The following is a 27,507-nucleotide window of genomic DNA, read 5'->3' on the forward strand; positions in this document are numbered from 1 at the left end:
GTCTAATACCTGGGGGCCCAGAGAACTCTAGCATGGTTAAAATCATGCACTCGGGAGCAAGACTGCCCAGGTTCTAATTCTAGCTCTGCCACTTACTTTGTGTCTTTGGGCCAGTAACTTAAACCTCTCTGTGCTGCCATTTCTCATTGCAAAACTGGTGAATTTTTACTACGTACACCTTAAGAGTTCTGATAACTTGAGTGAAAGAAGGCAGACTGCTTACAACAGTGCCTGGCACAGAGAAACAGCTTCCAAGTGACACTGATACTACCACTTCTACTATGCCACATCCTTTTGACATCTGATCAAAGTTACATAACATTTCCTATAAAATGAAGGAATGTTGATCCAGGAGGCTTTGCAGAGGAGTCTGTGTGTGGGGATGGAGGGAGGAGTCATGTTTTTCTGTTCCTTCCAAAACCACAAGCCAAAAGCTATGTACCTAGGTGAACACTTGCCTTTTTCAATATGTCTTGCCCATTTTTCCCCTCAATGGCTTTAAATGGTTCCCAGGCACACATAGGTAATTAAAATTCATTATCTAAAAAGACTGCTTTAGGAAGCCCAGCAATCAAATCTGCTATTATCTTTTTTTATGGGTAGATATAATTACAACCTAATAGGCATCATTTAATCAAGACTTAACAATTAGGTTCTTAAATCCAGAACTTGATCATTTTCTTCCTTGATAGGTGCACAAAATTTTCTCCCAGGTGGCGGTCATGTAAAGTGAAGGACAGAAGAACTATTAAAACCCTTATCCTAACGGCCTTCTAAAGTGCTAATTATTACCCGATTATGACAGACATAATCTGAGAGGAGAAAGCCTAACACAACCTAATGCAATCTCATAGCAGCATTTTTCTTGAATTTTTTCACCTCCATCTCCGTGAAAAACAACAGCCCACAAAAAGCCCAAAATAGGAGGTAGTATTTAACTCTCACCTACTACTTTCTAAACAAGAAAACAAAGTCATTGGTAACAGCATCCAAACCTTTCTCTGGTTCTGACATCAGCCAATCAGACCTTGAAAGGAGAAAAGCAACCCTATGCTTGTTTCCCATTAGACATAAGAAACAGAAACCCTGAGAAGTGGTGCCCTCCTAAGACATTCAGGGTCAAACCAGGCTAGAACCTAGGTCTCCTCCAGTATAAAAAAAAAAAACAAAAAACAAAAAAAAACCCAGTATTTTGTACTCTACACCTCTATCCCATCATGGAAGTACAGAAAATTGAAATAATTCTGAGGGCCTACATTTTTCAAGCCTGATAGCTGTGTCTCTCACATCTAATTATACTATATCTATCCCCATTTCCAGCTAAATAAGATTAATTCTTAGTCACTGATGCTTAATAGTAACTCCTGCTACTCCCAGCAGCCAACACCCTAGTTTGAAAGGGATGCAGATCACTAATTAGTGCATCATCTATTGAGAGCCTGTAATTGCCTTACCACACCCAAGTCCCTTCTGGCTAGACTAAGCTTCTTTACAGTCCTAATACACCAAACAAGAGACACACAGTTGGGCAAGAAATCTATTAAGAATTATAAAACACTGAGAGGGCTCTATTTATCACTGAAAAGAGAAATCTAATCTCTTTAGTTTTCCTTTCTTTTCCTTTTCTCAAAAGCTATGAGAGGTCTCCCAGCAAATCTAAACCAAGCCTGTGCCTTTAAACTTAGCTGTCCAAGGACTCTAGCGCAGAGGACAGATCTGATCTTTATGCAGGATTCGAAGGATTCTACTGTAGAAACAAAGCCTTTAATTTCTCCTAAGACAATCTCATATCTTCAGTTTTCCAAAGAATTCCAATTCAGGAATGAAAAAAGAAAATAGATACTGTTTGGGGGAGCTTTACTATAGCATCGCACTTTAACCTTTCGTCATAGATATCACCACCATTCCCATTTTGTAGGTCAGAAACTGGAAGGCTGGGAAAGGTTGGGTGACTTAAATAAGGTCCCTGAATTCTTAACCTCAGGTGTAACCATCAAGCTGTAAGATGAGAGCATTCCTATTTCTTACTCTTAGCTTTTCTAACACTGCCAGAAGAAACCAGGTTGTCAGGTCCTACATGGGTCGGTCAACCTCACACCCCAAACGGTGCAGCCAAAGAGCAACTGTGCCAAGCTGGTAGGAGCATGCTTCAATGCCAAAAGTGACTCTGAAACCTGCAGTGCAACTTTTCCCCCAACTTCGTTTCCTCTCATTTAAGGGTAACTTGAAATGGACTGCAGCCCCATTCACTTTCTTAAAAAACTAAAAATGAAATTTTAAAACACTTTTCAAAGGACCGAGGTCCTCATCTTTACTAAGAGTAACTCCTTGTGATCTAAGTAGTGTGAGAAAGAAAAGCTACTTCAGATGACTTGGTGAGTGCAGAATCAGTCTAGAATCCTTCTCAGCAAATGAATCTGCAAAATTAGAAAAATTCAACTTATTTAAAATAAAGTTACAGTAAAAGTTTAAAACTAATTTTTAAATTTAGTTTGCAGAAGCACACCATGTTTGAAATTCTTACCCAAATACTAACTTAGATCTATCTTCCTTAGATGGGTGCCTTCAAGGGCAATGAATATGCTTCTTAAATCTCCTCAGAGGATCTCATTCTTATTTATTAAGCAGAAACCAGAGGAAAACTGGCATTAACATCCTCTTCCTGCTCTTCTGAAGCAAAAGCACCTCATTTGGGCTTTTCAGATTAAGAACACATTATGTACCAGTAAACCTTACAGTTGGACCCAGTTTCAAGCCAAAATATCATGAATTGTATAGCACCCCTTTATTCCTTCTAATTTCAACTTTTCATTTCCATTTGGAGCTGTATAACACAAATACAGTTGCCCCCCAGGCTTTTTTCTCCAAACAGCCCTTGACCTTTAGAGACACCCTTACCCTGAGACTGCGGCCTTATTTCTTTAAACTAGGCAGAAACTTTCTCAGGTTGAAGATTTCATTTTTACAGCTACAGGGATTTCCAAAATAAAAAGTGATTAATGTTTCTTGTCCTGAATTTTGTGTTTGAAAGGAAATAAAAGTTTCACTGTCATTCATTCAATAAATATTAAGCTCTATGTACATGGAACTATCAGAATATAAAAGTGTCTCTTTGCCCTCAAGGACTTCAAAGTTTTCAGAGAAGTTTCTTGCAACCTGAAATTCCAAAACATCAATAATCTTCACCACCACTCACCAGAGGTATCCTGGAAAAGGGACTTTGGTATGAAATAGAAATCAACATCATTAAGAATGCTACAGTGAACATCCGGGTGCATGCATCTTTTCGAATTATGGTTTTCTCTGGATATATGCCTAGGAGTAGGATTGCTGGGTCATATGGTAGCTCAATTTTTAGTTTTTTAAGGAACCTCCATACTGTTCTCCATAGTGGCTGTACCAATTTACATTCCCACCAACAGTGTAGGAGGGTTCCCTTTTCTCCACACCCTCTCCAGCATTTGTTTGTAGAATTTTTGATGATAGCCATTCTGACTGGTCTGAGGTGATACCTCATTATAGTTTTGATTTGCACTTCTCTAATAATTAGTGATGTGGAGCATCTTATGTGTTTGTTGGCTATCTGTACATCTTCTTCGGAGAAATGTCTATTTAGGTCTTCTGCCCATTTTTGGATTGGGTTTTTCTGATATTGAGCTGCATGAGCTGTTTGTATATTTTGGAGATTAATTCCTTGTCAGTTGCTTCGTTTGCAAATATTTTCTCCCATTCTGAGGGTTGTCTTTTCATTTTGTTTATGGTTTCCTTTACTGCGCAAAAGCTGTTAAGTTTAATTAGGTCCCATTTGTTTATTTTGGTTTTTATTTTCATTACTCTAGGCGGTGGACTGAAAAAGATCTTGCTGTGATTTATGCCAGAGAGTGTTCTGCCTATATTTTCCTCCAAGAGTTTTATAGTATCTATAAATATATCTATAAATACATAGTATTTATAGTAACCATAATTCAAAAGGATACATGCACCCCAATGTTCACTAGCACTATTTACAACAGCCAGGACACAGAAGCAACCTAAATGTCTACAGACAGAGGAACAGACCAAGAAGATGTGGTACATATATGCAATGGAATATTACTCAGCCATAAAAAGGAACGAAATAGTGCCATTTGCAGAGATGTGGATGGACCTAGAGACCGTCATACAGAGTGAAGTAAGTCAGAAAAACAAGTATCATATAATATCACTGATATGTGGAATCTAGAAATATAGTACACATGGACCTATCTGCAAAGCAGAAACAGAGTCACATATGTAGAGAACAAACATGGTTACCAAGGAGGGGGTGGGGGAGATGGGATGAATTGGGAGATTGGGATTCACATATACACACTACTTTGTGTAAAATAGATAACTAACGAGAACCTAGTGTATAGCACAGGGAACTCTACTCAATGCTCTGTGGTGACCTAAATGGGAAGGAAATCTAAAAAAGAGTGGATATATGTATACATATGACTGTTTCACTTTGCTGTACAGCAAGAAACTGACAACATTGTAAAGCAACTATACTCCAATAAAAATTAATTAAAAAAAAAGAATGCTAGACAACGCTGGTATGTATGTTTCTTTTTTTTTAACTAAACTTTTTAAAAATTGAAGTACAGTTGATATGCAATATAAGTTACAGGTGTTAAATAAAGTGATTCACAATTTTTAAAGGTTATACTCCATTTATAATTATAAAATATTGGCTATAATCCCTGTGCTGTACAATATATCCGTGTAGCTTATTTTATACATAATAGTTTGTACCTCTTAATTCCCTACCCGTATTATTGCTCCTCCCCCCTTCCCTCTCCCCACTGGTAACCACTAATTAGTTCTCTCTTTGAGTCGGTTTCTTTTTTGTTATATTCACTAGTTTGTTGAAATTTTTAGATTCCACATGTAAGTAGATATTTCTTGATCCCGTCTGGACATATGAAGGCCTTAATATATAACAACATAATGTTCAGGAATTTGTTATCCAAATTAAAATCCAGGAAATGTTTCAAATTTGCTCATTTAGACTTGAAAGAAATCAATTCTATCAGAATATTAAACAAATGTGGTATCACAAAAAAATTAAATGGGCACCACCTCACCACCACCAACCCCATTTTGCATTTCAAAGGAAGGGACAACTGTGTCATTTTCTTCTCTCAAGGACCTCAGCAACCTGGAATGTACAAGTGGAGCCCTGCCTGACAACAGTGGTTTGGATGATATCTCACCTTCCTCCTTCTTACCCACCTAGTCTTGACTAAATTGTGGGGGGCGGGGTTGGGGGGGGGTGAATGCAGTGGAAGGTTAAAAAAAAAAAGTGCAAGTGTGTTCAACAGCTGACAAAAGAGGTTAAGATTCTATATACACCCACAGTACAATTTAGTCAATTTCTATTTAAAAACAAACTAGGACAATGAAGCCAATGTAGGAAAAAGAAAATGCTTAGGTGAAGTACTCCAAAGTGCATTTTTAGCTCATGTGACCTTCCACAGTGCTCCAAATGTGTGTACGTAGATGTGTGGGCATGTGTGTATTTATAGAAAGAAAGTGTTGAGAGCACTATAAAAAAAAATACATGAATAAATCATAGAATGTTTGTGCTACATGGAACTTCTGAAAGCTAGTCACAGCTTTGATTTTTAGATAAGGAAGATAAGTACCAAGATTTGGACCAAGGTAAAACCTGCTAGTGACAGAACCTGGTCACACTATTCGAGGCTTCAACTCCCAGCACAATCTCACCTTCAATTATTCTAATTCCATGCCTTTATTCTTAAATTTGCACTTCCACTGGAAACATGACTGTCCATTAATACCTGTAATACAGATTTCTAAATTTTAAGGCTCAAGTGAGCTTTGCCCTATTTGTCCCAGGAAAACATGAGTCCAACCCAGCAGTTCTCAAAGTGTGGTCCAGGAACCCCTGAAGGTCCCTGAGACCTTTTCACAGATCCAGAAGGTCAAAACAAGACCTTTTCCTCTCATTCTCTCATAAATGTACAGTAGAGCTTTCCAAAGGTTATATGATGTGTGACAGCTGCTTCTGCATTCAGCCTGGTGCAATGTAAGAATACAGCTGGGCTTCCCTGGTGGCACAGTGGTTAAGAATCTGCATGCCAATGCAGAGGACATGAGTTCGAGCCCTGGTCTGGGAAGATCCCACATGCCGCAGAGCGGCTAGGCCCGTGTGTCACAACTACTGAGCCTGCACATCTGGAACCTGTGCTCAGCAACGGCAGAGGCCGCGACAGTGAGAGGCCCGCGCACCGCGATGAAGAGTGGCCCCCGCTCGCCACAACTGGAGAAAGCCCATGTACAGAAACGAAGATCCAACACAGCCAAAAATAAATAAAATAAATAAATTTATAAAAAGAAAAGAATACAGCTGACTCCTATTAAGCTAGACATTAAAGAAATGAAAAAATGTAAAATCATGCCACTCTTAACATTTTTGTTTTAGAAAAATATACATATCCTTCATTTTTAAAATGTTATTTTTGTTAATGCTATTGGAGTTTTTTGAGCTAAATATCTGTTTTTAACTTTCTCATCTTAATTTCTAATGCAAAAAATATTGATAAACATAACTTACATAAACATAAGGTCCTTCTAGTCCTCAATAATTTAAGTGTAAAAAGGGGTCCTAAGAACAAAAAGTTTGAGAATCGCTAGTCTAACCCAGTGCTAAATAAGTTTTCTTCCGTGGTGATTTTCTGTTGTTGTTGTTGTTGGCTGCGACAGGTCTTGATTGTGGCACTCAGGGTCTTCGTCGAAGCGCACAGGCTCCTCTCTAGTTGTGGCGTGTGGGTTTTCTCTCTCTAGCTGTGGCGAGTGGGGTCTAGAGCACGTGGGCTCTGTAGTTTGCGGCATACAGCCTCTCTAGTTGAGGCTTGCGAGCTCAGTAGTTGTGGCACGTGAGCTTAGCTGTCCCGAGGCATGTGGGATTTTAGTTCCCAGACCAGGGATCGAACCCGAGTCCCCTGCATTGGAAGGCGGATTCTGTACCACTGGACCACCAGGGAAATCCCATGGTGAATTTTTTAAGCACATACAGATAAACCTTAGAATGGTGTCCTATTGCTCTCCTTACCTTCAAAGACATGTTTCTCCAGCCCTGGGACTGTGTAAAGTACTTCTTATGCCCAGTACTTACTTTAATCAGTTCAACTTTCTTTGATATAGAATTTCTATAAAACCATGATGGAGAACCATGAATAAAACTCTATATTCTGGTTCTCAGAAAAGACACTTTATAAAGCATAATGTTATGTTTCATGTTGCATACTTACTTTGGTTTAGAGAATACTAACAGTATACAATATGCCAAGTAGTAGTTTTCCATTTGCTAGATTCCACCATAGTCAGGCACCAAATCACATTTCATTTCACTCTTGAAGTCCTGCTCCTTCCTTTCTAGGGCTGCTTTTGCCTTACCAACCTACATCCTTTATTTCAGTTTTCCTCGCACCAGGTCATCCTACAAAATTGTCCCCAACCTGGTTTCTCTCAAGTTTTCTTCCTACTATGCTCATATTCGAAAGGCTTTATAACACCATACACCATACAGAAAGGGAAATGTTCCTTCCTGAGTTTCAAGGCCCTCTAGAAACCTAACCACCCTCTAATAGTCAAAGCTGTTTCCTCAATATGCTGGGAGTACATCATGTTTAATCCCCCTCTTTTTCTCCGAGAAAAAGTCTCCCTCTACCTCTGTTAAACCTCCCCAAAGTGCTACTCACATCTACCTAGTTTCACAAACCTTTCCCAACTATGCAGCAGCCCTCACCAAACCCCCTCTCCCACAATCAACTCATCACATTTTCTGACTACAGGCTGTCAACTAGACTTAACCTAAGGACAGCGTCCATATCCTACTGCTCCTGAACTCCCAAAGACCTGGCACAGTGCTAGGCTCTATCGAGGCACCAAACACTAATAAACAGGTGAGATGCAGAGAATACTGAAAATCTGCTAAAATGCTTTGAAAAATACAAGGGGGATTATCTTCTGAAGTAATTAGTAACTGCATGTTAATATTTTTGCAGATTAAAATATATACATGACGCAAAAAGATCATAACTGTTGAACACTATAAAATGAAAGAAATCTAATTCTTCCAACGCACACACCAGAAGTTAACAGTTTCATTAACAATTTGAACATTTTCAAAGCCAATACAAACATGTACAAGCACAGGTGAGGAAAGCAAATACTTTAGTAGATACACAGAGGTAGATCTTTCTGTAATGATCTTTACAACTTGCTTTTTACAGTTAAATATCAGCACATAGGAGAATTCTTTCTTTATAGATGGCTATACAGTGGTCCCTTGGTATCCGGAGGGTAATGGTTCTAGGATCCCCACAGATACCAAAATCCCGAGGATTCCCAAGTCCCAAAGTCAGCCCTCCTTATCCGGTTCTGGTTCTGTATCTGCCGACTGTAAACATAGTATACAGTCCGCAGCTGTTTGAGTCTGTGGACGCGAAAACCCACTCCCTGCAGATACAGAGGAGCTGACTCTAACAGAGATGGCCCAAATTAATATAAATGATTCCCTACTGATAAATATCCAAGGTTTTACTATTTCAAACAATGCTTGCAATAAATACCTTATACAAGAGAGCAAAAATATACATTTAAAGATAGAAACTGTCGGTTCATAGTCAATTTATATTTTTAATTATGCTAGTTGCTGCCAAAAAGCCCTCTAAAAAAACCTATCAATTTACAATCCCACCAAGACATCGCCTGCATTTTTAAAAATGAAATGGAAATAATGCAGCAGTGCCGAGAGGGAACTGGGAGAAGGAAAGGCATGTCAGGAACCAGCTATGGGTTTAGAGTCACCAACTGCTGTCACTTTTTATAAGACATTAGGCAACACCTTTACCACAAATTCCATGTTTATAAAATGAGGGTTTTGGTCAACACTGTGGATAAGGGCCCCTCCAGCTCTGACATTCTCTGATGTCCTTGAATTTGCTATATATAAGAAATGCATATTAAATCTGAAGACAAAACTCTTATTCTCTTGGGCTGCCCGGAAATAAACAAACAAGTGCTGGGAAAGTCAAACTGCTGCACTGGGAAAATAAATGCTCTGATAAAACCCCTGCTAGGAATTTAAAAATGGAAGTGAAATTGAGACTGGAGGAAATGGCCACCTTAGAGGGAAGATAAAAAACCATTTCAAAAATAACAAACAAACAAAAAAAAGGATCATTTTAATCATCTGGTGGTTTTCCTAGTTAAGACAAGCCACATCTCAGTAGAAGAAATGCAGCTAAATGGCTATCACAAGGGAGGACCAAAGCACCCTGATGGCTACTAATTAATAAAAAGTCACAAACATTCCTTTCAAGCTTACCATTTGAAAGAGTGGATGTTAACAGGAGATATGATTTGCTAAGCTAAATAAAAGCCTTCATTAACAAGAAGTGACAGGATCACAACCCTGCTGCTGATAAACTGCCAACATACCCCGGGCCTTCAAATGAAAGGCTGCCCATTTAACATATTGCAGCTTTAAAATGAGTTGCTTTAGAACAAACAGTTCTATGTCACGGCAGGCCTGCAACATACCAGATGGAGCTGCTGCTGTACCCTGGATTGTGCGTGTGTGTGTGTGTGTGTGTGTGTGTGTGTGTGTACAGGGGCCACACGTATACCTCAGGAATATCCAGCCCAATAACCCTTCTTAAGATTAGCCATCCTTGATCAGAGCATCCACGTTGGACCTCAACTTCTCTACCTGCTTCCAAAAAGACTCAGTGTTGAGCAGAAAGCAGCCATTCTCCCAACAGCCAAAGGAGGTTTCACACTGCTGTAGACCAGCCTGGCAGTCATCCCTGGAGCCTGCCTCCTTAATCCTGGCAAACACGGCCACTTCAATCCAGTCTTGAAGCAGGGATTTTTTTTTTAATATAGCATGCTTTGAAGCTGTATAAAACAGGTCATAAATACATGTAAAAGGCATAATCTCAGTCTTGTCAAAGTGGTTACAGAAGCATCACACCAGATCTTTTCCTGTGTGGTCCATTGTTAAATTCACCAACTAGGAGACTGCAAATAGATTTGGTAAAGTCTTAATTATTCACAGGGATGGATGAAGACAAACAGCACTGTTAACTTAATATTCTAAGATGACTTTTTGTATTATCTACTATCTAGCACTTAAATAGTATTGTATAGTAATAATTAATATCCATAAAAAACCTCAAAGTGCTCAGTTTAAATATTAAGAATCCTGATTAACTACAACTGGTCAAATATGTATGTTATACATGGCAACTTCTCAGTAACCTGAGCACGAAGGCTGACTATGCCTTAAAGGAAAAAAAAAAAAAAAAACCACTTACATGCAGTATTTACTTTTGGCATGTGTAATTTTATAATTTTAAACTTTATTTTTAAAAATATAGGGATCTACTATATTCAAGGAACAAAGCTGTACAACAGGATCACTGCCATCAAGGAGCTTCCAATGTAGTTGAAAACATTTAATAAGTGTCCAAAAAATGCAAACAGAGTCTACCTCTCTGAGGAAAACAATGAGTTAAGAATATACTCTAGTAAATGTAATGATCTAATAAGTATGTAGGATATCATTTTAAAATACCATGTCATAAATTCACAGTACTGTTTATAGTTCTGATGATGTTTGTGGGTTGAGGAAACAAGCCACATGGAGAATTCGCTTCCTCATTTTCTTTAACCTCTTTTTCTTCTTGTCTTTTTCTGATTACTTAGAGCAATTTCCCAGACTCTGCTACCAATCTCTTACAAACACACATAGCCCTTTAGAATTAAGGGACTGCCCAAAAGGCATTCAGGTCATTTGAAGAAAGAAGTATTTTTCAATAAATGTCTTCCAAGGTTTCTACAAAGAAAACTGCCTAAGCCTCTCCCATCCCAACGAATGTTTCAAAGACAATTCCAAAATAATACGGTATTTGATTTTAGCTCAAATTTAAATGAATACTGGGAGGAACACAGTATTGTGAAGAAATGGGGTGGGCTGCCTCGATCTGGCAGAGGGATTCTATAACAGGTTATTCATAACTTAACCATACAATTCAATCAACGACAAACTATAATTCTGGGCGAGTAGGTAAAGTCCTTTAGACCAAATCAAAAAGCCTAACAGACATTTCTCTTTATAGCTTTTACAACTGCAATTTATACACTAGAAAAGTACTATCAAAAAAATGTTGATAGGGCTTCCCTGGTGGCGCAGTGGTTTAGAGTCCGCCTGCCGATGCAGGGGACACGGGTTCGTGCCCCGGTCCAGGAGGATATCACATGCTGCAGAGCGGCTGGGCCCGTGAGCCATGGCCACTGATCCTGCGCGTCCGGAGCCTGTGCTCCTCAACAGGAGAGGCCACAACAGTGAGAGGCCCGCATACCGCAAAAAAAAAAAAAAAAAGTTGATAAATTATACTTCAAAATTGGGTAGAGCAGCGCATTTTCAAAGCCACGAGTGAAGGATGTAGACTATGCAGATAACACTGCTGGACTTGGCAGTGGTTGTATAGTTTTTAGTGTGAAAGCTGCTGAATTACTGGTATACTTGAGAACATTACAGTTTGTTTCTTGGCTGTTTAAAAAAAAAAAAAAGAGCCAGACCTTTGGTGGGATATAAACTAGATGGCAGGGATCAGATCCAGGATTCAAAGTTCACCATGAATTTATCAGGGAAAAAGAGAGTTCAACTTCAGGACCCCTTTCTATTCTAATATTCTAATGCCTATAAAATTAAAAAACAAAACGTCTGCCTTTGTTGGAGTAAGGCAGGGAGAGGGTAGATGGAAGGGAAAATGAAGTTAACAAATGAACTTCCCTGACCACTCCACACTAAGTTAGGAGCCCCAAAGACTCTTGCCCTTCGTAACACAACTTCTAGAGCTTTAACACGTGTCTCCCCCAATACTCTGAGTTTCATGTCCGCAAAGACTAGATCACACTCACCACTATGTCTCAGTATCTAAGACAGTGTGTGGTACACAGTATGAACAAAATGTTTACTAAGTAAATGAAACTAAGGAAACTGAGATGTTTTCATGTATAAGCTGGAAAAATAATTGTTTTTAAACTACTGCAGAGTAAAAGAGGTTGATAAACAATCCAAAAAAAGTGAATGGATAAGAAATCAAGAAGACAACAAAATATCATTAAGGTCAGGAGGCCAGGCACAACACAGGCATAAAAATTTAAATCCTATAAAGCTGTAGGTCTAGAGGAAAGTTTTAAGTTTTAAGAAGCCACTTTCTAGCAAAAAGGAATAGTGAACATTTTCAAACAGACATTTAATAAACTATCAGCAAATCTGCTTCATTTCTTTAGACAATAACAAACAGGAAATAATCATAGGGAACGGGGAAGAGAAAGAGGTTCCAGCCACAATGAAAAATTCCTTACAGATAAAGTTCCATAAAACTCCTTAGGGAAGCTCAATATAAAATACCCAAGACCTGACAACAAGTCCCCTGATCTCTTTATGTTTCTGAATTTCTTAGAGAACTGGGGAACTATAGAAACCTTTCACTCAAAATCTTTTGATAGTGGAGGCCAACTTTAAAAAAAAAAAAAAACTTACAGAAATTAAAAGGAAGTGCGGGCTATTTATTAAAGTCAAAGGTTAGGATTGCAGTGTCCTATACGATCAAATGATATAAAAAGCTATTCAGCTTTGAATTCTCAATACCTATCTTAACTTCTGCTTCATCTTGTGATGTCCTAAATCTGGCTAAACAGCATGGAGCACCCTTGGCAGGATTCCACCTGACTGCTATGCTATACTCCTTCGCTATGTGCATAGCCTGTTGGGCCAATTTTACACCAGAGACACTTGCTTGAAATATGTAGAGATGATTTTCTTTTTTTTTTCTTTTTTTTTTCTTTTAGGTTTACAACAGCTTCACAGAGCACAAGGATAATATTTATAGGCTTGAAAGAGTAAAATATATACAAAGATAAGAAACCAAGGGACACGTTAACAAGAAGCGTCTCTATTCCACAATATCATGGATTGAAAGATGCACCACTAGCTTCCCAGCTGTGAGAAAAATAAATATCACTACATTAAGTGGACATATTTATGAGATTCAAAAACTATGTAAAAATTGCACATCTAAGACTTGAGGAAATATGGCATTAGTTAAACCAATATTTTTTGCTAAAATTTCCTCGTAGTGATTAAAATTTCAATAAGATCACCTATCATTCATGGTTTACCTACAGATGCAAATAAAACTTTCTCAATTGATAGTAAGTTTCAAGTACTGTATTATCTCAATTCCAGACTTTGAATTCAATTGAATTAAACAAATAACTTCCTGAATTTCTACTACAAACAAGTAGCACACCAGGTGCAAGAGATAAAATAATAAACAAGAGAGATGTCCCCTTTCTAGGGAAGAACAGAAAGATTATCTTGAATCTATATTCTTCACCATCCACCCTCCCTCCAACAGATTTTTCTGACAGGTTGGAGAAACAAGATAAATCAATAACAATCTTTACTGGGTAGATATTTTGTTGATTCAAGTTTGGACATCATACATCCTATGGAGCACCTGACCTGCAACTTTTTCTCAGAACAAAGATAGGTGCATTTCTAAAAGCCCACCAGATTTGGAACATATTAGTCCCAGAAACCTAACAACTTTAAGGAATAGCCCTTACAGATTCTCTACTACAACGAGCTAGGGTTATCAGAATGTCACCTTCGCCAGGAATAGAGCACACAGTATCACAATCTTTTTTTCTTTATTTTAACAGAATCCTAAAATAAGTCTGAAGACAGTGTCTTCATTTCCTCAGTTATAGATCTATACTTTATATAGTTCCAAAAAGTAATCCTGCAAGTGAAGACTGCCAGCTGGCAACAAGACACCAGCCTGTGATGGAATTCTTCCAGAAGTCATCTGGTCACAGACCTTAAAAAATGCAAGGTCAGGGCTTCCCTGGTGGCACAGTGGTTGAGAGTCCGCCTGCCGATGCAGGGGACATGGGTTCATGCCCCGGTCCGGGAGGATCCCACATGCCACGGAGCGGCTGGGCCCGTGAGCCATGGCCCCTGAGCCTGCGCGTCCGGAGCCTGAGCTCCGCAGCGGGAGGGAGAGGCCACAACAGTGAGAGGCCCGCGTACCGCAAAAAATAAAAATAAAAAATGCAAGGTCAGAATCCTGGCCCTGGGGAAATAGGTGTGGGCATTCTGCTGGGAGTGCTACAGGTTACAACAGCCCCACCACTGAGGGGCCAAACAATAAGGCCTGGAGATCACACACAGTCATCGAGCTGTCTCTCGGATCTGTCTCTCTGTCCTCAGCCACCTGAAACTACAACCAACAGAACTACCAGAGGTAGAAAGAACATCATTCTGGAGACCAGGGTACTAGGTAGTGAACTAGGAGTCACAGACCTAAGTCTCTTCACACCCACTCAGCAGGATGATTTTAATAAGCCACCTGACCTCTGAGCCTCATTTCCCTCATCTGTAAACTCATTATCCCAGGGAACTGTGGTTAAGGTCCTGGAAGAACAGAAAACACAATGCTCTTGTCTCCTGGCTCCATCATTTTGGGCAGTACACCACCTTCAATTACTGATTCCACCTGTTCTTCTGTCCTAACAGCCAGGGCTTTCAGCAACTAAAAACAGGCAGCTCCTTACTGTCCCATCAAATACAAAATTTCTTACTCTAATTGCATTCTTACAAGGCAATAATTTAGAAGTTACTTTTAGAAGTTGTACAAAAGGGGAAAAACCAACCCCTTCACTTTTCTTCTCTGGATCACAAACTATGTTGTTCACCAAGAAATCAAACTTTGCCCCCTACTGTCCACAAACAATACAGGTAGATTAGCCAAATCCTTTTTAAAAAGTCCAAGAATCAAGAATACATATTTCCAAAGAGCCAGTTCCACCTGAGGGAATGAGCCTCTCCAGCAAAACAAGGAGATGAAGCAGCATACAGGCTGTCCAATCACCTTTCAGAAGTAAGAAAAATAATGTAAATGCCATTAATGGAGAAAAGCAACAGGTAGACCTAAGAACATGAAGAACTGTCATGAGAAAGCTACAATCAGCAGCCTTAAGAACCCTTGTTCCTGGCAGACGTGGTCTTAGGCATGAGCAAGAATCAAGGAGAAGGTATAGATCAGTGTTTTTAAAAGCATCCCAGACTCTAACCTGTCACTGGCTTACTACTACTGGAACTATACTAAGAGGGAAGGAGTCCAAGAAATCTTATCATCCTTATGACTTTTTCCTAAATGTTTTGAAAAATAGATGTTATACACAGAAGAAGCTCCTGGCACATCATGCTATCAAGAGAATAAAACTATGGGGGAAACACTGGAGCCTTCAAGTGGTTACACACACATGCCTGGGATCCGATCTTCTTTGGACAAAAGCAGAATTAAGACAGAGGCAGTGGTGTCTCTCTCCAGCCACAACTTAAACTTGGCAGGTTCTGCATTGCATAAACATTCTTTACCTGTGACTGGACTCCTGGCAAACTAGGAAGTAATTATTCATACAACAAAAGAGAGAACCGAAAGGAATGACAATGACATGGGAGGGAGGGAGGAGGGAAGACACAAAAACTAAGCAAACATACACACAAAACAACTGAGACCAAGAAAACCACACACTCCTGTCCCCAAAACAATATGCAGAATCCTGGCCATATCCTTAATGCCCAGACTATAGAGATATGTCACTTTTCTCATGTCCTCAAACTACTCTTAAAGTTAGAGGGGGAGGCTTGTGATATCGTTTTCTGCCGCATCTCCTTAAGCAGGCAGACCAAGGAATGAGGACAAGGATGCTTTATAAATTTCTCTAAAGCTCTCTCAGTACCTAGCACTCAGTAATAATGTGTGATGAAACCATAAGTACTACACAAACTTCCTGGCTTCTGAACATGGTCCCAATACAAAAAACGTGAAGACATTTCTTAAGATCCTTTTAAAAAAAAAACTAGAAGAAAAAACTTTAGATGAATTTGGAAAAGGTCTAGTCTCCAAGGTAATACCAGCCCACCAAAACCGAAGCCTTTCTAGTAGCATAGTAGAAGCTCCATGACAATAATTCTCAACGTTTAGGAAGATAAAACACAATTCTTTTTTTAAAAAACAAATTCTCAATGCCCCACCCCACCCAACAACGAAGACACCCTGGAAGCCCCTCAACAAGACACTCCAGGTCATGTCAAAATAAGCAATATATTCATCTAAAAGAATCATATAATCATGGAAGATGCTTGGTACCAAGAGTTTTTTTTAAGTGCCTCTTAAAAATTAGTTCAGAATAGACCTACAGTATTTTTTAAACTATACACACAGTTAATTCAAAGTTAGTTTTTTTCAAATTAAGCACACACTTTCACTCACTCCCAAATATCAAAAAAATGTGGCTGGGCTAGAAACTGCACCAATTTTTAAAACTGCCAGCATTAAGCTCCTATTATTCTGAAAGGTTTTGCTAAGATGTTCAATACAGGGACACATTCTAATTCCTTGTTATGACTGGCCCAGCTCAAGTGGCTGCCAGGAGAGCAGGGCTTTATAGGCATTGTTCCATCCTCAGAAGCTACATTAATGCTGGGTTGATAAAACAGATCTTCATATCTGTATGCTGGGCTGAACAAAAAGTTAACTAGAAATGTAAGTGCTTAAAGTCACCAAAAGGAAAGCTCTACACTGACATTTTCTATCTACTTACCATTCATCTGTATTCATCTCACTAGACATTAACACACACCAAAGTTGCTCTCTGCTATTCAAATTGTGCTATTATGCTCAGGAGTAGATTAATAATATCCACCTTCCTTATTGTAAAATAAAATTACAACACTGGTCCCAACATGACACGTGGGGCCTCTTTCTACTTCTGCTGGCGTATCAGCTTGCTCTACTGCACACATGGAAGAAAGCTTTGCTGGGTTGCCCTGCTGTTTCTGGAGAGGGGGTCTAGAAAAGGCTGAAAACTGAAAAATAAAAATAAGGGGGAAAAGGAGAGAAGAACAAGACACATATAAATCTCACACCTGGTAACCTCTCATATCAGCTCTTTTTTACAGCATTCTGAGGGGAGAATGTCTTTTCTAAGCTGACACCATCAGCAATGAGGTTAGCAGGTGGGCCATGGGGCTCTTTGAAACAGCTCATAACATCCTATTAGTTTTCACAGCACCAAGCAACTTCTGCTGACCTAAAAGCATCTGAACAAATATAAGCAGGCAACAGGCAGGAAGAAATCTCTGCTCCCAATGGGGGCAAGTCTAAAATCCCAGGGAGAGGGGAAAAAAGGTAAGATACCCTCATGGAAGCACATCTTGTAAAGGAACGAGAAGCTGTCTTGCAGCCAGGCATTAAGGAAGAGGAGGTCCAAGACAAGACTTCTCTATGTAAAATAAAGAAGACTTCAAGATGTAAATTTATAAGGAACAATCTAACATAATTCAAACGTTATTTGCAAACACAAAGAAAATCAAAAGAACTGAAGTCTTCAAAACTACTGCCTTTGTCTAGATATTTTAATAAACTTTTTAATTCCCATGGCTTTAGGAACTGCAGCATTAGAATCACAAACTCAAGGCCAAGCAACAATGTATTCTGAAGTGAAATAAACCATGCTCCGTGTAAAGAGTGCAGTGAATATGGGCTCAGTGTTGCTCCACCTTCACACATTTTCCAGAGACACAAAATATGGCTCTAGATCTTTACATGATATTTCCCAATGCCTAAATCAACAACTCACTACTTTTTCTAAAACACAGTTTAGGCCAAATAAAACAGCCCCAGAATATGCAGCCCATGGGCCACCATTTGGGAACCATGGCAGAATCCACTTGTCAGTTGATACCCATTTCTCCCTTTCATCCTCTAGTAGAGGTAACTGTCTTGATGACAGAAAATAATCTTCAGGGAATAAAATGTAACAAAATGCTTAAGAGCCAATGCAAAAGTGGAAGCTGAATAAGAAAAGAAAGGGACAAGTGCGTAGGTTATGCCTGACCCAGAATTGCCAGGCTAGAAGTAGAACTGGCACAGGGCTCTGAAGCATAGACAGGTGACTAAGGGACAGAGAGCTAGCAAGAGGTGTCACAGAGAGGAGAGGAAGGCTGTGGGTGGTTCAAGTTCTTTGCAGGGACAACGGCAAGGAAGGGATGAAAACCTAAAGCACTGATGACCTGGTATTTGGGAAAAGTCCATGAGTCATTCACAGCCATAGGCCAAAAAGGACCCCAAGGGTTTAAACAAAATAAGCCAGCAACCAGTTAAGTAGCACCTAGGGGAGAGAAAGTGGTGTTGAGCAAACTCATACAGAAATAGGCCTTACCAGGGAAGAGGTCATAAAAACTTGCTCACTCTATAATAAACTTTGTATATTTAAAATGTTCTAGATAGTTCTGCAATAAAGATGGGTGATCCTCGTGTCACCAAAGGTACCTCCAGTAGAGCAGCAGCAACAGTGAAATAGAAAAAGCTCACTTTTGAAAAGCAGCTCAGAGGAAATTCAAGATCAAGTACAAACAGTTCCAGGAATATTTTCCCCACCTTACCCAATTCGGTGAATTTATTTTCAAACACACTGTGACTTATTTGCTTTGAGACATACCTCATACTTCTGATATGCACAAATGATGCCTAAAGTAAAAAAGTGTTAAACATCCTTTAAAAACTGAACAAGTGAGCAATTTCCAATAACTTACTTGACAGGGCATCCATCAATGACTTTTCACTTGGGGTGGAAAAAAGGTATTGAAACCAACAGGGGAAAAACGTTATTTCAGTGTAAATTTCATTTTTTTTTGATATATAGGAATAGATCCTTGATAAGAGATCAAACAAAATTCAAATCAAGAAGATATGGGCTGATTATTTTAATGTAAATGCTTCAATTTTAAAATTTGATTTCTCATTGAAAAAAGATGGAAAATTTAAATTAAGATATTTATATTCCTGGAATGTTAGCTGGCTAACTTCTCATAATTTCGCATGTAATCTCTTAGCTTTATTTATATTTTCAAGAAAAAAATGCATTTTAAACTTCCCTTCCAAATACCATTGATATATTTATATCTATTTCCATATTGAAATGTTCAAAGTCACAATTCTCCCAAAACCTCCCTACAGTCTGGGAATTTTCTCTTTCTCTGTGGCAGAAATACACATTGTATGATGGTATGTTATAAAGATGGTATGTTATAAAAACAATGGTTCATAATAACACACTGAAGGCCAAATATATAAAACTCATCTATGGGGACCACCTATTACTACTTTTCCAATTCAGGAAACATTGTCATTCCACTGCCAGAAATCTCATACTTCAATATGCTCATCTTCACCCCGTCAATGAGGTGTGAGGTTTCACACTCAAAGAAAGGTTAAGAAACCAAGGACATAGGTAATTGAGCCAAAACCAGATGACGGAAACTTCAGAATACCAGCCTAGTATTTTCCACCTGGCTCTGCTAAATTAAGAATTTCAACCGAAGTGACAAAATCCATTCAGGCAAGACAACTCAGTAGCTAAACTGGCAGCACTGTGTTCACAAGAAGACCTTACGTGTATAATATTTGTTTACAAAATCAGAATGGATTTTAAAACAACCTATGAGGAGACAAGGAAGCTTAGAGACCGCCTTGGATGAAAGCTAAAGGCCCACACCACTAACACGACGGCACACAAGAACCAATCTGAATGACTTCTCCCTGCTCTCACTAATGTAAGACAACTCCAATTTTCTAAGTCCTATTTCCTAAATAGAACCTTATTTTAATAGTCTTTCCTCCAGAGGGCAAGATGGTAGAAACTGTACGGAAATTTCTGGATATGGGACTTTCTCCTGGGAAAGAGGGCCCGCAGCTTTCTTCAGATGCTCAAAGAGACTCAAAACTCCTCAATCTTAACAAGAAATTTCAATTTTACAGTGACCCCATGATAAGGAAATACAGGAAAGCTGAGAACTCTGAAATAACTATTGCCCATATTCTCATAAGGAGATAAAATTAGTGAAAAGGAATACTGAGCTTGAAGTGAGTCTGACCACTGCTAACTAACTGCAAAACAAAATAAAATGAAAATCCATCCTGAAAGAACAGTTAATGGGTCTGATATTTGTGAAAATAGGGATTTTTGTGATATTCCATTAATATAGTCTTTAAAGCTGCTGAAATAATCTCCAGTAATGAATAGCCCACAACAACAAAAATTCTGGAGGAAAAGAAAAGCTAATCATATAGAATATAAATTTCCTTTTTATGAAACAGATTCCTTTTTTAAGTCAAGGAAAAAGACCAGTGTAAATCTATCACTATTAGATTAGACAAGGGAAAAATATACAGAAACCTCAACCTAGTAGTTCAAAACTTATCTGATACTAAAACAAAAGCTTCATGTTTTAAAAAAAATCTAACATTTTACTATAACTGTCTCATGATAAATAAGTCTATTGAGAAAAATCATCCAGTTTTTTCAAATAAACAATTTCTAAAAGTGGGAAAGAGGGTCTTGCCTGTCAAACCTTCTTTGCTATTCATTTTCAGTCAGAAACTGACAAAACAGAAATCAGTAACATAGACAAGTACTAGAAAAGTGCAAGTTTTTTTAAAAAAACAAAAAAACATAAAACACAACTACTTGAAATTAATAAGGCAACCTCCAAATTGGTTTGGCTTTAACCCCACGCCACCTATTCCTATAACCTTCTCGGTTATTTTACTCCTCTTCCACTCCTTGCCAAAGCACCTATCCCTCTCCTCCTCATAAACCCTGCTTACAAGGAAAACCCTTATCTGTCATCACACAAAACTGAGCAACATTCGAAAGGGAAACATATAGCTAAGAATATTAATGAAATTGATGCATTCAACACCAAGCCCATAGCTCTGAGAAAATAACACCTTTACCAAAAACAGATATTTTTATGTAGACTAATCTCGGGAAACTTAGCATTGGTAATTGCGGGGATGATGGCTATGAAAATGCACCTAGCCCAGTGTTACAGAGGAGGAGCCTTTTGTTTTGTTTTATACGATGGACTACAAGGCTATTGATATAGAAAGTCATCTCCCCGTTAAAAAAAAAAAAGTTCTCCTTTGACCTTACTAAAATTAAAGTCAGGATATACATCATGAATGCTAAAAGCCAAATCTGTTCATTTCCTGTTAGTGAAAATTTTCCTAAATACACCATAAAACCTCTGTAGGATTTTACTAGACACTAATTCCTATTTTTAATTCAGATTTCAAGTTACCAAACCTACTTAAACCGTAAAAAAAAGTGTATATTTTAACACACAAAAGCCTTAAAACAAATTATTGCCTTTCAAGCTTAAGCTCCTTCTGTTTCCCCTTAGCACTTGAAATCAAAGAAAAATCGACAAGCGCTGCAAACCAACCAGTATCTAGAATCAAATAAATAGATGATAAATGTTCTTCCCAAATTAGAAACAAAACAATGGATTTGGCATTAGAGTACACAACACGTGGGTTCTGTGAGTAACAAGAACCAGTGAAGACTGCCACATCAGTAAAATGAAAATGGCCAAAGCAAGTAAACATTCTATGCATCTAATGTCCTCCACAGAGTTAATTCAAGAGTTGGGTGTGGCATCACTAGTGCACAGAGCCTTGGATTTCCAACAGTTCTATAATATAGTATTAGCATAAAGCAGCAATGCTGCCAGCTAAATATTAACAATCGAGAAAACCTCTAACCAGGCAGGATAAGCTACATAATCTGTGGGTCGCAGTACAAAATCAAAGTACTGGCCCCCTTGTTCAAAAATCAAGAATTTCAATGGGGAGGCATTATGGTCATGTGCCCATTCAGTGGCCCTGCCTCCAACCAACAAAATCCATTCAGGCAAGACAACTCAGTAGCTAAACTGGCAGCACTGTGTTCACAAGAAGACCTTACGTGTATAATATTTGTTTACAAAATCAGAATGGATTTTAAAACAACCTATGAGGAGACAAGGAAGCTTAGAGACCGCCTTGGATGAAAGCTAAAGGCCCACACCACTAACACGACGGCACACAAGAACCAATCTGAATGACTTCTCCCTGCTCTCACTAATGTAAGACAACTCCAATTTTCTAAGTCCTATTTCCTAAATAGAACCTTATTTTAATAGTCTTTCCTCCAGAGGGCAAGATGGTAGAAACTGTACGGAAATTTCTGGATATGGGACTTTCTCCTGGGAAAGAGGGCCCGCAGCTTTCTTCAGATGCTCAAAGAGACTCAAAACTCCTCAATCTTAACAAGAAATTTCAATTTTACAGTGACCCCATGATAAGGAAATACAGGAAAGCTGAGAACTCTGAAATAACTATTGCCCATATTCTCATAAGGAGATAAAATTAGTGAAAAGGAATACTGAGCTTGAAGTGAGTCTGACCACTGCTAACTAACTGCAAAACAAAATAAAATGAAAATCCATCCTGAAAGAACAGTTAATGGGTCTGATATTTGTGAAAATAGGGATTTTTGTGATATTCCATTAATATAGTCTTTAAAGCTGCTGAAATAATCTCCAGTAATGAATAGCCCACAACAACAAAAATTCTGGAGGAAAAGAAAAGCTAATCATATAGAATATAAATTTCCTTTTTATGAAACAGATTCCTTTTTTAAGTCAAGGAAAAAGACCAGTGTAAATCTATCACTATTAGATTAGACAAGGGAAAAATATACAGAAACCTCAACCTAGTAGTTCAAAACTTATCTGATACTAAAACAAAAGCTTCATGTTTTAAAAAAAATCTAACATTTTACTATAACTGTCTCATGATAAATAAGTCTATTGAGAAAAATCATCCAGTTTTTTCAAATAAACAATTTCTAAAAGTGGGAAAGAGGGTCTTGCCTGTCAAACCTTCTTTGCTATTCATTTTCAGTCAGAAACTGACAAAACAGAAATCAGTAACATAGACAAGTACTAGAAAAGTGCAAGTTTTTTTAAAAAAACAAAAAAACATAAAACACAACTACTTGAAATTAATAAGGCAACCTCCAAATTGGTTTGGCTTTAACCCCACGCCACCTATTCCTATAACCTTCTCGGTTATTTTACTCCTCTTCCACTCCTTGCCAAAGCACCTATCCCTCTCCTCCTCATAAACCCTGCTTACAAGGAAAACCCTTATCTGTCATCACACAAAACTGAGCAACATTCGAAAGGGAAACATATAGCTAAGAATATTAATGAAATTGATGCATTCAACACCAAGCCCATAGCTCTGAGAAAATAACACCTTTACCAAAAACAGATATTTTTATGTAGACTAATCTCGGGAAACTTAGCATTGGTAATTGCGGGGATGATGGCTATGAAAATGCACCTAGCCCAGTGTTACAGAGGAGGAGCCTTTTGTTTTGTTTTATACGATGGACTACAAGGCTATTGATATAGAAAGTCATCTCCCCGTTAAAAAAAAAAAAGTTCTCCTTTGACCTTACTAAAATTAAAGTCAGGATATACATCATGAATGCTAAAAGCCAAATCTGTTCATTTCCTGTTAGTGAAAATTTTCCTAAATACACCATAAAACCTCTGTAGGATTTTACTAGACACTAATTCCTATTTTTAATTCAGATTTCAAGTTACCAAACCTACTTAAACCGTAAAAAAAAGTGTATATTTTAACACACAAAAGCCTTAAAACAAATTATTGCCTTTCAAGCTTAAGCTCCTTCTGTTTCCCCTTAGCACTTGAAATCAAAGAAAAATCGACAAGCGCTGCAAACCAACCAGTATCTAGAATCAAATAAATAGATGATAAATGTTCTTCCCAAATTAGAAACAAAACAATGGATTTGGCATTAGAGTACACAACACGTGGGTTCTGTGAGTAACAAGAACCAGTGAAGACTGCCACATCAGTAAAATGAAAATGGCCAAAGCAAGTAAACATTCTATGCATCTAATGTCCTCCACAGAGTTAATTCAAGAGTTGGGTGTGGCATCACTAGTGCACAGAGCCTTGGATTTCCAACAGTTCTATAATATAGTATTAGCATAAAGCAGCAATGCTGCCAGCTAAATATTAACAATCGAGAAAACCTCTAACCAGGCAGGATAAGCTACATAATCTGTGGGTCGCAGTACAAAATCAAAGTACTGGCCCCCTTGTTCAAAAATCAAGAATTTCAATGGGGAGGCATTATGGTCATGTGCCCATTCAGTGGCCCTGCCTCCAACCAAATACCCATGCTTAAAAAAGAGAAAGAAAAAACACAACATCATCAACACTTTAATGTGGTAGCTTACTATGATTATTGGCCCATTCAGCTGATTTTCCAAAGAATCAGAAACAGCTGAGGAGGACTGCTATGGGCAGGTTTTCCACAGGGTGGCACACCATCCAGGCCCCATACCATCTCACCTATAGAGCCCCTCCCAATGCCATCAAAAAAATTAACCTGAGCAGGCTAAATACCATGGATCTCCAACCTCCCTTACTTCCAAATAAATATTATCCGTGACAAAGGTGGCAACAAGAATGTAATAATGTGGTAGATTTTAAAAGGTTTCAAATGAGAGCAAAAGAACTGACCCTACCATGCAGACCAAGCCATCAAAAAGGTGAAGGTAAAGTCACTCTTGATAAGATGCTATTTAGGAGTACCCAGCTCTTTGGGGACAAAGAACATGAAGAGTAATTTGCCACTGTGGTGATCTTGCGCCATGCTGATGCCTGAAAAGCATCATAAATTTAAAAAAAAATTTTTTTCTTCCAATCAAATTAAGAGGAAAAGGTTGATCCCAGCCTAGAAGCTGGGGTATTCTGGATGGCTCTGTTGTGTCCTTAAAGAGAACTTGGGACTTCCTTCTAGAAGAGAAGAGAAAGAGACGTTTGAGAGGGCAAAGCAGTATTTTTTTTTTTAATTAAAATAACATCAACAGGAAAAGCACAGAAGGCTAGAATGGCTGAAAGTGGCAACAAGGATTCAGCCAGGAACACCTGTCCGTATACAAAGAACCAAAAGCTGGATTAAGAAATGCGGAAGTAGAAATGCTGCTTAGAGCATTGTTCTTCAGTAACCAGCTGGGAGCTGAGTCTTAACTAAAAGCGCTGAACCGGACAGAGAAGGACCTCACTTCTCTGGTGAAGAAGCATTAACCAGAACCAACCAACCAAAAAACCAAAACCAAAAAAGGAACTCTAACAACCAATACATTCTGAGCCTAGAAAAGGAAAATAAGATAGGAAATAACATACAGGCCTGGCGGACACTGACCAGTTTTGGGTACCTGTTCTATTCTAGGAGCATATCCTAAAACTAAAATTCTCTTGAACCACGGGGAAAGAGTGTGTGCAGCTTAAACAGCTGACCTGACATATTTTTAAGAGCAAACAAGACACAGTGAAGGAAACACTTAAAAGACAGGGAGGTGCGGGGGGGGGGGAGGCTTAAACGCCTAAGGCTGGGTCTTTGAAGAGAAAACAAAAAACCTTACTCCCCCGAAAGGTGGCAGCACAAAGTTACCCGAAAGGGCATTAAGGGGCCAGTTTTGAGCACACAAACACAAGAACATTCTCTCAAGAAAGAAAAGAAAGTAGAGGAAGCATAGAAAATTGGATGTAACGTGTTTCTTCAAAATCTAATTTTCCCCACCGCACCCCAGCCATGATCTTCCAGAAATGTTTTCCTCTTCCCCCCTCTACTCTCTCCCCCATTTCCAAGAGAACTTTCTCTAAGTATGTACCCCACACACACCTGAACAGTGTTAAACCAACATTTCTACAAACGTATTATGAAGAACAGCTCAAAACCAAAGGCAGTAACTTTGCAGTTCCTCCATCAAGAGTCACCTATTTCTAGAACCAAAGGTCCAGATGAGAAAGTAGATCCAGGAAAGCTTTTCCACCCGCTTACCAAAATGGAGACTCCAGGTCAGCTTCCGCAAGAAAGAGCAGCCTTAGCACAAATGAAAAATTCAGACGACTCTGGGGGAAACGATTCTTGACAATGTTGTCTTCAAGGGCAACTGAACAGTATTTCAAACAAACCGATTTTACTTAAAAGGATGGGGAAATTACACCCCAACTGGTATTAGAGTTTTTAAATGGACTTAATTGCTATAAGTTTGGGGCTGAGCTACATTTTTATGAAGACAATTATTATGGGTAGGTCCACAAAAATATTAAGTTTTAAAAAGCTCTTTGTCCTTGCCGGACATATTTCGTTTGGCATTAAACACCATCCTTTAGGGAAAGAATAAAGGAGAGTAGATAGCCGGTAACAAGCCCTCCTTTCCTCACATTTTCAGAAAACATAGAGAGACGATAGGAGATGAACATTTTATCGTAAAGATGATCTTTGAAAATGCACACTATTTTAAATGACCATCTGGACAGCTACGGCTCCGTGCCTGAGGCTCACATCTAGAGGCAAGGTTCTGCGCTCCGGCCCTCTAGGATAACAAGTCGGCTTTTAAGGAAACGCCGTGTTAAGACTGTGTGCTGGTCACTGTCACGACCACTGGAGGAGCACCTGCTGGTGAACCGAGGCTGGTCCACCCGAGACTCCACCAGTCTCACCAGGGCGCGCACACACGTCCGTGCACCGGGGCGCAGCTGGCCAACCCTCCTGGCCGAGCTGGAGGCAGCCGCCGCAACCACCGCGAGCAAGCGAAAGCCCAGAGCCTGCCTCGCCCGGCGGCCCGACCCGCCCCGTGGTTCCCGCCCAGCGCAAGGCTCGCGCGCAAACCTGGGATGCGACCTCGAGCTGCGACCTCGAGCTGCGACCTCGCGCGGCTGCGCCCGATCTCACCTAACACGGCGCAAAGGGAAGAGCGGCGCGAGGATCCTCCCCGCTCTGTCCCGGGCGCCCACGGTCCCAAACCACCTCCGCACACTGCGTGGCCGCAGCAAGTCTCGAGACGCCCCGGGAGCGCCAAGGACCACGCACGAGGAGCCGCCGTACCAAGTGGGCACGCCACCAGACACCACCCGGCTGGAGAACCCAGTGCACGCAGCCTCCCACAAGGCGGAGGTGCCAGTCCACCACAGGAATCCTGCCCTTTTTCTAGAAAAGCCCCCTCCCCCACTTTCCCTCCAATACACTCACCTGCGTCTCGGCGCAGTTCTTCTCGCGCCACCCGCGGCCGTACCCCAGCACGTCCACGCCTGTGCACGCTGCCTGGCGCGACTGGCCCCGCTCGGCTCCCGCCGCCCCCAACCAGCTTGTGCCCACAAGAGGGGCGGTGCCACCTCCCGAGGCGCCCAATTCCCTCGACTCCAGCCGCCAGGGGTCGAGCTCTAGGAACTTCCCGTGCACAACCTCCGCCGCCCCCACCAACGTTCCCGCCCTGAGCCCGGACGAGGGCTCCCGCCGAGCCGAGGCCGGACTCCGCAACACAGCGCCGCGGCGGCGCGCACCGCCCTCAGCCTCGGCGTCCGAAACAGACTCGCGGCCCGGCGAGGCGTGCCCCCCCCCCCCCCCCCCCCCCCCCCCCCCCCCCCCCCACTTGCC

At 39.9% G+C, this 27,507-nt stretch overlaps 1 protein-coding gene across 1 annotated transcript in view; it reads right to left on the reverse strand.

Annotated features, from left to right (window-relative positions):
- Window positions 1-27,287, reverse strand: part of ELAVL2 (ELAV like RNA binding protein 2) — a 133,717-nt gene extending 106,430 nt beyond the window's left edge. The window contains exon 1 of the mRNA XM_024132895.2: window positions 27,103-27,287. The gene's annotated coding sequence lies outside the window, so the exon portion shown is untranslated. The remainder of the gene's footprint in view (window positions 1-27,102) is intronic.
- Window positions 27,288-27,507: the final 220 nt, after the last annotated feature.

This window comes from Physeter macrocephalus, chromosome 9 (genome assembly GCF_002837175.3).
Source record: "Physeter macrocephalus isolate SW-GA chromosome 9, ASM283717v5, whole genome shotgun sequence".
NCBI lineage: Eukaryota > Metazoa > Chordata > Mammalia > Artiodactyla > Physeteridae > Physeter > Physeter macrocephalus.